The following is a 10,925-nucleotide window of genomic DNA, read 5'->3' as shown; positions in this document are numbered from 1 at the left end:
AGACCAGGGATCACTCGTCATTTTAGAGCTATTTCCCTTTCCACTGGACAAAGATTACTTCTCTTGACTAGAAGCTCCATATCTTTTCAGCTTGACTGGGGATCTACTGTGATCCACTCACTCCTTCAGCCTTTCTCAGTCCACAGTCTGTGCTTAACTGTCTCTTCTTCAACTGTCAGTTCCCAACTGTCATTTTTTAACCAATGCTCAACAGAATTCCATTTGAACTGTCTGTCACTCAAAGGTACTCAGACTCTATTAGAAGTTCATCTAAGTTTCTCAATGGAGTGGGTAGCAACTTCCAAGGGCATTTAAGTTGAAGAAACTGATATGGATGAAGGGGGTGTGGACCTGAAGCCTCTTCTCCATGTGTGCCATGGTCCACATCAGAATCAGGCCCCTGCATGCCTGCACACATGATCCAAAGGCCTAATTAATGGTGACCTCAAGAATTTTATATTATGTGCATTGACCCTGAGGTAGAAAAGAGAGGGAGTTGTGTATCATCCACATATTGATGACACTGTGCCACAATGCTAAATGTAGAATATAAATATTTAATGATCTAATTACAGAGTTGTGCCAGGAGAATGGCCTGAATTAGTAAGATCTGATCTGCATAGAAATGGATCATATCTGTTTCAACAGACTGTAACTCTGGAATTAAAGTAAGGATTTGTAAAAGACATGCCAGCTAGCCATATACTTAACCAAAATAGGAAAAAGAACACACGATGCAGAGGCAAGGAGCAGGGCACTATAATGCAGTCTGATAGGAGGTGAACTCAGAAGGACTATGTCAGAGAAAACTGTTGTAGACTGTCCCCTCATTGGAATGAGTCTCTGAAGATGAGCTCCAAGTAAGGCAGCAATTTTCACCAGAGAAGCATGGACCTTCACTCTAAGGAAAACATTGGAGTAAAAAGCAATTTATTTGACTCCTACCTAATTCATGTATTATAACAGCTACTTCTATGATGTCCTTTCCTATGGAGTAGCCCTCAGCATCAACCAAAATCACAGACATAAGAACATAAGAGAAGCTATGTTGGATCAGGCCAATGGCCCGTTCAGTTCAATACTCTGGGTCACACAGTGGCCAAAAACACTAAGTGCTATCAGGAGTCCACCAGTGGGGCCAGGACACTAGAAGCCCTCCCACTGTGCCCCCCCCCCCCAAGCAACAAGAATACAGAGCATCACTTGCCTCAGACAGAGAGTTCCAGCAATACTCTGTGGCTAATAGCCACTGAAGGACCTCTGCTCCATGTGCTTATACATTCCTCTCTTGAAGCTGTCTATGCTTGTAGCCACCACCACCTCCTGTGGCAGTGAATTCCACATGTTAATCACCCTTTGGGTGAAGAAGTACTTCCTTTTATCCATTCTAACCCTACCGCTCAGCAATTTCATTGAATGCCCACGAGTTCTCGTATTGTGAGAAAGGGGGAAAAGTACTTCTTTCTCTACCTTCTCTATCCCATGCGCATAATCTTGTAAACCTCTATCATGTCACCCCTCAGTGAATGTTTCTCCAAGCTAAAGAGCCCCAAGCATTTTAACCTTTCATCATAGGGAAAGTGTTCCAACCCTTTAATCATTCTAGTTGCTCTTTTTGCACTTTTACCAATGCTATATCTTTTTTGAGGTGCTGTGACAGTATTCCAAATGAGACTGTGCCATTGATTTATACAGGGACATTATGATACTGGCTGATTTGTTTTCAATTTCCTTCCTAATAATTCCCAGCATGGTGTTGGCCTTTTTTATGGCAATCGCACGCTATCTTGTCATTTTCAATGAATTATCTACCCAATGGAGTGGGTAGCAGCTTCCAAGGGCATTTAAATTGAAGAAACTGATATGGATGAAGATCTTTCTCTTGGTCAGTCTCTGCCAGTTCACACCCCATCAACTTGTATTTATAGTTAAGATTTTTTGCCCCAATGTGCATTACTTTGCACTTGGCCACATTGAACCTCATTTGCCATACTGATGCCCACTCTCCCAGCCTTGACAGGTCCCTTTGGAGTGCCTCACAATCTTCTCTGGTTCTCACCACCCTAAACAATTTAGTGTCATCTGCAAACAGCCACTTCACTGCTTACTCCCAACTCCAAATCATTAATAAACAAGTTAAACAGCATCGGACCCAGTACTGAGCCCTGCAGCACCCCACTGCTTACCACCCTCCCCTGAAAAATTGCCCATTTATACTCACTCCCTGTTTCCTATTAATTTGCCAGTTTTTGATCCACAAGAGGACTTGTCCTTTTACCCCATGACTCTTGAGCTTACTAAGAAGCCTTTGATGAGGAACTTTATCAAAAGCTTTCTGGAAGTCAAGGTAAACAACATCTATTGGGTCCCCTTTGTCTACATGTTTGTTCAACCCCTCAAAGAACTCTAACAGGTTAGTGAGACAAAATTTCATGTTCATCAATGTGCCTACTAATTCTCTCTTTGATAATGGTTTCCACCAACTTTCCCGATATTGAAGTCAGACTGACTGGCCTGTAATTTCCCGAATCTCCTCTGGAACCCTTTTAAAAGATGGAGGTGACATTTGCTACCTTCCAGTCCTCAGGAACGGAGGCAGATTTCAATGAAATATTGTATATTGTTAAGCTACATCTTGGAGGATATGGAATATATATGTTTAAACTCATCCAACGAGGACATGTATCTGTAGCTTAACAATATACAAGGCAACACATTATACAGTTTTGTTACTGCGCACATCTAAATGTGTTACCCTAATCACCAAAAATAGGCAGCTACACATATTTTGAGTATTGTGAGTAGTATGTGCTCCCACTGGTGGGCTCCTAGTTTGTGTGGCAGTAATATCTGTAAAGGAGTACATGTCTGCAATCACAGTTAATAAACCCCAGGGCATTCAGATGTCAATATAATTAACTGATAAAGTAATCTATGGATATCAAAGGGCTTATACTCCAAGTTGTTGGAGAATAGGCAGGTTCACTGCATTTGTTCCTTATCCATTCACAGTTTATTTATAGTCATTTTAGAAACAATTTAATTTCAAAACTATCCAGTAGTCCAAGAACTGGAAATGTTGCAAACACTTAAAATATCAAAAAAGAATACTTTGTGTAAAAGAAGTTTTTGCATGCGGACATGGAATAAAATGAGCTGATACCTTCAGATGGGTCTCCCTCTCAGATGGTCAAAAGAGAGGAAGGTGGGGCAGATCCCAGTATGGCCTACTTCACCCCACCCCCAACACTGAATGCTATCCAAAGTAGGCAGTGTCGGGCTAGTTGGCTGTTCCTTCTGCCATCAGCAGCGAACTCTGATACTTTTCCCTATGCCTCTATGAGGGCACAGATTCTGGAACAGCCTTGCTTCGTTCTTGCACAGGCATTAAAAGGGACATCGCTAACAGTCAAATATGATAAACTGAAGTAAAACAGTATTGGTAAAACCATCAAAATGAAACTGCACAGTGGCTACTTATCAATGCTTTGGTAATGGAGGGGATGTGGCAGTTTGCAGGTCTTCAATTCCATATTAGTAGGGCTTTTTTTCTGAAAAAGAGAGGTGCCGGAACTCTCAAAAGGGAAATGAAGGAGAAACACATGCTCCTCATGAACTTTTCCACATTTTTTTTTTGAGAATTTTGTTTCCATGAAGAGATTCCAGAATTCCGTTCTGCCACGTTCCCCCAGAAAAAAAGCCCTACATATTAGTAAAACCCAGAGTCAGTCAGCCTCTGTGCCTCGGGATATTACAACCATGGGAAATAAAGCATTACATGTGTTGCTTGCTTCCAACATGCCTCTATTGAGAACAACTCAGGATATTGGAAATACAATGTACACACGTCTTTCTTCTCCTCTGGAAAGTGTACATAGAGAGCCATTTTTAAAGGTGTCATGGTTTGCTTCAAAATAAGTCTTTCTGGCATTTGACATTCAAATCATTCATGGATTATATGTAGTCACTCAAACTTTCACTAAATTTTGTTTGTAGATGAATATAAATTTTCTTTGAATAGACCCACAGGTCAAGAAGAAAATCTGAAAAAATGTTTAACATCACTTGATCTTCTTTATTCCATATGTGAGAAGAATATTCCCATGAAAATAAGACTTCTGCTTTAAGTTCACCACCACTACCAACAACAAAACAGGATCAGTAACAAGTGAATTGAGCACTATCACTTTCTTGATTGTAGTTTTTTTTTTTTATAACAAAAATGGATGTGGGGAGCCATACACATGAAGGACTGCCTCTCCCAGTAGGAGCACAACTGACTGCTGATTCTCCCATCAGGCCCTTTTCCGCAGTCCTTCCCTGAAAGCAGTCAGGATTGTTTCAGCTCATTCAAGGGTTTTCTCTTTGGAACAGGCTGCTCAGTGAAGCAAGGACTATACCATCTTTACAAATATTCAGGAAAATATGCAAGGCATATTCAGGATGGCCTTCAGTTGAGTGCATGGTTTTGATGGGGGGCAGGGCTATGACCAGAAATCAGTCAGTAGCCATTCACTGCATCTTTCCTTTTGTTCACTCTTAATTTATTATTTTAGCTTTTTTAAACCAATGAAGAGATTTTAGAAACATGCCTCCCAAGCAAGATAAGAAAGGGAAACAGAAGGCTAAATCAAAAGCTGATAATATGCCATCTTTAACAAAGTTTTTTGCTCCTGCAGAGACTGGAAACTCCTCCACAAACTGCTGACAGTGCTCTAAAGAAGGTAGCTGCTCTTGAGAAGCAAATTGGCTCTAAAACTCCTGATTTATGGGCAAGAGAACATATTACCTCCCTGGACTATCACTCCCGTGAACTGCATTTGAAATTCAGGGGATTTAAACCTAATGCTGAAGCAGGAATTGAACTAAATATTTTCATAGCAAGTTGACTGGTGGGTGTTTTAAATCTAGAGGAAGGAGTTGCTCCTTTGATTCAAAAGTCTAACAGTGTGGGCAAACAATTAGAGGAATCAGCAAATGTTCCAGTATATTATCAAGACATTGTTGTAGTCTTCAAGGTCCACAGAACCAGACAATGGATATTAACACAAGCTAGAGAAATAAATGGTTTGGAATATCAGGACTCAAAGATAAAAGTCTTCCCTGATCTCCCACCAGAGTTCCTGATAGGCTTCCCAATCCCCAGGTCCCAGCGGAGGATCCCCTGGTTTTACCGGCTTCCCCCGTTCCCAGCCAGCTGGCTGGTGGGGGAAGCCCCGCCCCCATAGCCACCATGCAGCTCTAGATCTTGGGCAGGTTTAGAAACCTGCAGACAGGTCCATTTCAAAATGTGTGTGTGTCTGTGTGCCTTTAAAGTTGAGCAGGAAGTACTTCATGGGAAGGGTCAGCAACACAGTCCCTCGGTTTGCTTTGCTTTCGTTTCAGAGCAAGTAAGTGTGTGTGTGTGAGAGAGAGAGAGAGGGTTGCCAATTCCCAGGTTTGGAGCCCCCCCTCCACTTTAGGGTCATCAGAAAGTGGTGGGGAGGGGAAGGAAATGTCTATTGGGCAATTATTCCCTATGGAGAACGATTCCCATAGGGAATGATGGGAAATTGATCCACGGGTATTGTGGGCTCTGGGGAAGCTGTGTTTTGAGGTAGAGACACCACATTTTCAGTATAGCATCTAGTGCCTTTCCCCAAAATACCCCCAAGTTTCAAAATGATTGGGCTAGGGGGTCCAATTCTATGAGCCCCAAAAGAAGGTGCCCCTATCCTTCATTATTTCCTATGGAAGGAAGGCATTTAAAAAGGTGTGCTGTCCCTTTAAATGTGATGGCCAGAACTCCTTTCGGAGTTCAATTATGCTTGTCACAGCCTTGATCTTTGCTCCACCCCTAATGTCTCCTGGCTCCAGAGAACCCCCTTGAAGTTCAATTATGCTTGTCACACCCTTGCTCCTGGCTTCACCCCCTATGTCTCCTGGCTCCACCTCCAAAGTGGCGAGGAGGGAGGGAAATGTCTATTGGGTAATTATTCCCTATGGAGAATGATTCCCATAGGGAATTATGGGAAATTGATCCTGAAGATCAGAAGAGAATTGAAACGAACCATGGCTAAACTCCGTGAATTGGGAATTAAATGTCATTGGCTCCACATGGGGAAACTCTGTGTGGAACATACACAGGTGATTTATACAGCTTTTGACAATACATCTGGCGAACTGTTGTTGGCTGCCTTAAATATATCACCATTGGAGCCATGGAAGAAGACAGCTAATGAAAGGAAAACAAGGTCACCTCCAACACCTTTTAAAGCAACTTGAGGTTGTCTATCTGAGGATCGTGAAGAACTTGAAGAATGTATAAACTCTCTCTAAAAATATATATGTTAGTCTGTATCTTCTCTTTTGAGGTTTGCCCTTAGTTATATTATGAATAAAGCTACTAGGAATGGCAAAGAATGTGGGTATGTGCTCTCTCTGTTATCAGTCCTTGGACAAAAGGCTAAGGCTTTCAGCCCTTGTGGCCTTCCTCAGACTGAACTCAGGCTCCAAGCACATAGATTAAGATGTACAGTGATTGAATAATGAACCTAAGAATTGTTAATATATTTTGTAGTTATTATATAATTTTTAAAAATGGATGCTAGAAATGTCAATTGACCCCTCAAAACGACTTGGGGCACAGCTTGGCAGGAATATAGGTCTGAGGGGTCACCAACCTCCAGATGGGATCTGGAGTCCTCTCAGAATTCCAACTAATCTCCAGATGACAGAGATCAGTTCCCAAAGAGGAAATGACAGCTTTGGAGGTTGGAATATATGGCATCACATCCCTGCTGAGCTTCCTCCCCATACTGCATCCTGTCCAAGCACTGTCTTCAAATCTCCCAAGCCAGAGTTGGCAGCTCTAGGTCCATACTCCCCAAAACTAACCCATAAAATTGGCTTATACTGAATCAGACCATTGGTCTATCAAGGGTTGAGACGGTTTACTTTGTCGGGCAGCAGCTCTTCAAAGTATCACTCGAGGTCTTTCACAGCACCTACCACCCAATCTTGTGAGCTGGAGATGCTGGGGATTGAGCCAGGAACTTTATGCCTACAAAGATTTTCTGTCATTAAGACATTTTCCAGATTCTAGGGTTTGATCTTTGACTCAAGCACTGGTTTAGAATTATTCATTTTTAATGATCACAGAATAGCAGCAGGATAAATAGTTCAGCAAAGGCAGACTCACTGTATTTTTTTCTGGAACAGCTAAGTGAGGTTTCTTATTTCCTGCCTCTCACTGCCTGCCCATCAGAAAGGCAAATATTAGGAATCCCTGTTCTCAGTTGAATCTGAAAAGTAGTCCCAAGCACATAATTAGTCCCAAGCACATAATTAATATAACAAACATTCATTCAAAAACAGAGATATAAAAAAGGAAGATGGGTAAAAGTATTATCTCCTTTTCAAGCACTTGGTAGAGGGATGAGAAATTGCATGGATTACTAATCCTGAATATAGTCTTTCCCCTATTACTTTAGAAAAACATGACTTCAATAAATATACATAAACACCTTTTAACAAGCATAATCTTAAAAGGGGCTGGTGGAGATATGGGAAAGTACCAGTGAGGCCAACAGATGAAATACGTAACAGGTTTGGGCTGAGATCTTTTGAAGTTTTTAACCAACCCATATCCCATTCATTTTAAGTCTAGCTCTGGCCCCATGTTTTGAGGGTTAGGCTTTTTGTTTTTCAGATTTAAGAAGAAAAAAAGTTTACAAAATTCTTTGAATTCAGGTTGCTTTGAAACCTCAGCTGTACATTTTATTTTTTATTTTCCTAATTGGGGTTGTGGAAATTCAGAATACAGCTGCTGAGCTGACAAACTGTAGAGTATGCAGCAAAAACAGGGAGTCTACATTCAAACCTTGAATTGCAAATCCCAGGGATGATCAAACCATAATGGATCCTAGAGACCCTCTCTCATGCGCTCAGACTAGTATAGTTATTGAACAATTACTCAAACAGAAGATATTTTACATGAACGTTTTTACTTCCATCTGGTTACTTATCAGAGTAGTGGAATAAATAATCAAAATTCCATAGTGTTGCAACCTTGTTGTACTTAACAATTGAAACATCCTGTTCTTCAGCACTGCAAGGTTAGCTCTTTCTTGTAGAAAAAGATTTTTCAAGTGATACCATCTTGCTGCTCTCTAGGCCTGTGGATAAAAAGTCAAAATCCCATGACACTTTAGAGAATATGTGGTATTTGATGGCTTGAGGTTTGTTTTTGTTTTTTAAAAATGGTTTACTTCATTATATGCCTAAAACATCCCCCCAGTAGTGGAAGGTCCTGTTTGCATTCACACACACAAATAAATAAACCCAATTTTACTTAAGGTCTATGTATGTGAATTGCCCCAGTAGCATGACAGAGCCAAACTAAGTACTATGAAAGAATAACGTTTTTGTTAAAGATATTGAGAACTATGTTTGAATTGTCTTTTCAAGAGGAAAATGTGTCTTGTGTATCTTTATTTACAGCTTGGGAAGAAATGACAGGGTAAAAGCAGTTAAACTCTAATCCCCTGGTACAAAGGCATAATCAGAATAGACCCCAGAATCCAGGATTATAGTGTCCAAGACAGCAGCCCAAGATGATGTACTTCATCTCCCAGATCCACATCTAGAGCAGCCTGAACTGATTTCTTAGAAAGTCTGTATTCTGTGTGGTTGGCCAGTCTAAGAGATCTTAAGAGTTCCTGATTTCATTTAAATGGCCCCAGTCAACATGTCCATTTAAATGGCCCCAGTCAACATGTTCTTTCACCAGTCCTGGACTAGCGGGCGGGGGGGAGGGGTGGCTTTACTCATACGAGAGGCTTACTCCTTCCGGGCTCTCCCGGCCCCGGAGATTAAGTGCATTGAATGTGCCGGTCTGGCGTGTGACGTAGGGGAGAGGTTGGCGGTTTGGCTGGTGTACCGACCGCCTAACGCACCAGCCGACGCCTTACCGTCCCCGATGGAGGCCGTAGCAGGCTGGGCATTGGAGTATCCAAGGCTCTTGATCCTGGGTGACTTCAATGTCCATACCAATGACATGTCCTCCAGTCAGGCAATGGACCTAGTGTCATCCATGGCGATGCTAGGACTCTCCCAAGTTGTTACTACGCCCACCCACCAGGCGGGGCACATGTTAGACTTGATCTTCGTGGTGGGAATTTTAGTGGATGATATTACTGTTCAAACAGTGCCATGGTCGGACCACTACGCCCTCAAGGTTCGTATGGATATTTCACCCCAAGCCCGTTTAGGCGGCGAGCGTATTTTAGCTCGCCCGTGGAGTCTGATGGACCCTGAACGGTTCCAGATGGCTCTATGGGATCCCTGGCCCTCTGGCGATTCCCTCGATGACCTGGTGGAGTCTTGGAACAATAGGCTCTCCAGGGCCATCGATGAGATTGCACCTAGACGTCCTCTGCTCCCCCGCCTAAAGCTGGCGCCTTGGTATAACCAGGAGTTACGGCAATTAAAGTGAGGACTCAGATGACTAGAGAGGCAATGGCGGTGTACTCGAGACAAAGCGACTAGAACATCTTATAGGAATTGTATGAAGTCTGCATTTTTTCACCTTAGGTGGGCAAGGCAGTTGGCTCCTTTCCTGGAGAACGGTGATCTGGCAACAGTGATCCATGCAACGGTCACCTCGAGGCTGGACTACTGCAATGCCCTCTACATGGGGCTGCCCCTGTGCCAAACTCGAAAGCTGCAGCTAGTGCAGAATGCCGCCGCCTGGCTGTTGTTAAGGCTCCCTAGAAGGGAGCACATTTAGCCGGGGCTTTGGGGACTGCATTGGCTGCCAATAGCATACCAAGTTCGGTACAAGGTGCTGGTTATGACCTTTAAAGCCCTTTATGGTTTAGGACCTACCTACCTTAGGGACCGTCTCTCCCCACATGTTCCCCAGAGAGTGCTGAGATCGGGGTCTCAGAACCTCCTTACAATCCCTGGGCCAAAGGAGGCCCATCGGAAAACAACTAGGGACAGGGCCTTTTCGATTGCAGCTCCCTGTTGGTGGAACCAGCTTCCGGAGGAGGTGAGGGCCCTGCGGAATCTTGGACAGTTCCGCAGGGCCTGTAAGACAACCCTCTTCCAGCTGGCATATAACTGATCGATACCTGAATATCCAAATTCATGAACATCAGCATATTTGAACATTGGAATACTTGAAGAACTGACTTAGGGAAGATGTAGCATGGTATATTGATAAATGTGTTTTTATGTACTTTACTGTATTAACTATTAATGTATTTTAAGCTGATTTATTGTTAGAGTTTTATGTTGTAAGCCGCCCTGAGCCCGCTTCGGTGGGGTAGGGCGGGATATAAATTGAATGAAATAAATAAATAAATGTGTTTTTCCCATGCATTCTTATGCAATGTGGAGATTTCAGTCTGGCTTTACTAAAAGAAAAAAAAAAGAATGGAGAGATTTAAGTGTATGATTCAAAGTATATGTTCCTTAATAGTAGCGTTCATCTTTGTGCAGGGGCCCTGCTAATCTTCTCCGTATCATTCCAATTTTAGTATATCTGCTGCCGAAGCAAGTTTTTGCCGGCTGTTTTTCTTATACACAGTAATACTTTGTAATTTAAATTTGTATTAGACTGGTTGACTTTTGATTTATTTTTGTACAGATTTTAGACCCTTTTAGAATGTTCTTTTGTCTTGACTCATGTTGGCATGTTTTATCTATTTGTATGCATATGTGTGTACATCTGGTTTTTTCTCTCTTCTTTAATGCCAATAAAGGTAACTGAACTAGAATAGTAACGTTCAATTAAATGTTCTTACTACTAAGTAAACATGCTTAGAACGGGAATGTCAAGAATAGCAGACTTTTGGGGGGTTTTAAAGCATATTTGGCACTGATATTCTGTTAAATAAGTTTAGAAAGTAATGAACTCCCACGAGAGAACAAAACAAATT

General features: G+C 42.2%; 1 non-coding gene across 1 annotated transcript; it reads right to left on the bottom strand.

Annotated features, from left to right (window-relative positions):
• Positions 1–10,440: 10,440 nt before the first annotated feature.
• On the bottom strand, positions 10,441–10,543 carry LOC132573082 (U6 spliceosomal RNA). The gene has a single exon (XR_009555489.1). It is a non-coding gene; the product is annotated as a U6 spliceosomal RNA (small nuclear RNA).
• Between the last annotated feature and the right edge of the window lie 382 nt (positions 10,544–10,925).

Source organism: Heteronotia binoei, chromosome 5 (assembly GCF_032191835.1).
Source record: "Heteronotia binoei isolate CCM8104 ecotype False Entrance Well chromosome 5, APGP_CSIRO_Hbin_v1, whole genome shotgun sequence".
NCBI classification, from domain to species: Eukaryota; Metazoa; Chordata; class Lepidosauria; order Squamata; family Gekkonidae; genus Heteronotia; species Heteronotia binoei.
This window is presented reverse-complemented; position numbering and strand designations above follow the sequence as displayed.